The sequence below is a fragment of the Cynara cardunculus genome (genome assembly GCF_001531365.2).
Source record: "Cynara cardunculus var. scolymus isolate 2C chromosome LG 13, CcrdV1, whole genome shotgun sequence".
Taxonomy (NCBI): domain Eukaryota; kingdom Viridiplantae; phylum Streptophyta; class Magnoliopsida; order Asterales; family Asteraceae; genus Cynara; species Cynara cardunculus.
Window position 1 is genome coordinate 7,197,281 of NC_037540.1, and position 1,677 is coordinate 7,198,957.

General features: G+C 42.1%; 1 pseudogene; it reads left to right on the forward strand.

Annotated features, from left to right (window-relative positions):
• Nucleotides 1-272: 272 nt before the first annotated feature.
• Nucleotides 273-1,321, forward strand: LOC112524370 (annotated as a pseudogene).
• The last annotated feature ends 356 nt before the right edge of the window (nt 1,322-1,677 follow it).

Sequence of the window (1,677 nt, forward strand, 5' to 3'; positions counted from 1 at the left end):
ACTAGTCAAAGATTTCTTGCATGTTGACGTGGGATGAGTATTTGTTTATGGATTAAACACTAGAAAACCGTATACATGTGATTACAGGCTTGCATTACATTTTGCAAAATGGTGTCCAAGAAACGAACGGTGGGCGAAATCATTTGACCAACTTCACTATTTCAACACGTTTGAGTGTCAGACAACTTCAAATTAGTCGACTCTTTTAGTGTTTAAACCTTATAAATAGATGTACAACAGCATATTGAGAAAATTCAATCTGTTCATCAGCCATGAAACCATCACTCATTTCTGGTCTTTTACTTGCTTTCGTTCTTCTTGCATCTCACTACTCGGTGGCCGCCCAACGATTCGACTACCCCACCGCCAAACTCTCTACGACATGGACCAATGCCAAGTCCGCTCCCAACTCTGTGAGCTTCACTGATGGCTCAACGGTCCGAGCCATCCTCCTTAGAGGATCCTATGGACCATGATTTGCCTGTGGCTTCTACTGCAATGGAACCTGCACCTCCTACGTTTTTGCCATCTTCATCGTGCAAACCAATAGTGGGTCTGGTATTGTTGCACCCGCAATCGGGTTCCCTCAAGTTGTCTGGTCAGCCAACCGAGACCATCCTGTCAAGCTTGGAGCAACTCTTAATCTCACTTCAGCTGGAGAATTAGTCCTCCGCGATGCTGACGGTAGCCGTGTTTGGTCTACCAAAACCGCCGGGAAATCAGTTGCYGGCATGAGCATAACCGATAAAGGAAACCTGGTGTTATTCAATGCCAAAAACACTATCGTTTGGGACTCTTTCAATTACCCGACGGACAGTTTGGTCCCTGGCCAGAAACTGTTCCAAGGACAGAAGCTGATCGCTAGTGTTTCGCCGACTCGTTGGTCGAAGGGTTCGTATTCTCTTCAAGTCACTAATCAAGGTTTGTTCGCTTATATTGAATCCAAACCACGTCGAGTCTATTACCGATACTTGATCAACGGCCCCGATCGAAGTAAAGAAAGAAGTTACATTAGGTTCTCGAACGGAAGTTTGGCTTTGTTCGTTCATTCTGCGGAGCCAAGTCGTCCTGATGGTTCGATTCGAGTACCTCGAGCATCATCAGCTCAGTACATGAAACTTATGTCCGATGGGCATCTGAAGGTGTGGGAATGGCAGCAGTCAGGGTGGAGAGTGGTGGCTGATTTGTTCGGAGCTCCTCGCCGGAGCCCGTAATGGGAACTGAATCCGGTGATTGATCATTACAGCTAATCGGAATAAAAAAATTGTTGCTTTGTGTAGAATAAATGGATGAATGATTGCCATATATTGGTAACAATTTGTTGTATACGTATGTTTCTACTGAACGTATTGAATAAACGTCTAAATATATTGCATCGTACTGAAAAAGAAACTAAAAATCAAGGTTATAAATGATGTGAGGCGTGACAATGAGGTCAAACCTTAACCTCTTACGAGTTATAGTGAGACCCATGACATTTTTAGGGCGTGCCTTAATGCGACATATATATGTATACATATATGTATGTGTACATATTCGTGTATGTTAGTTTTGAATAATCACGCAGAACAATTTGAATTCATACAAAGTCGTAAAACTAAAAAATTGAAAGAAAAACCATTTACATCAAATGTATTGAATTTATAAGAAAATGATATTAAGAGTGGAAAATCTATG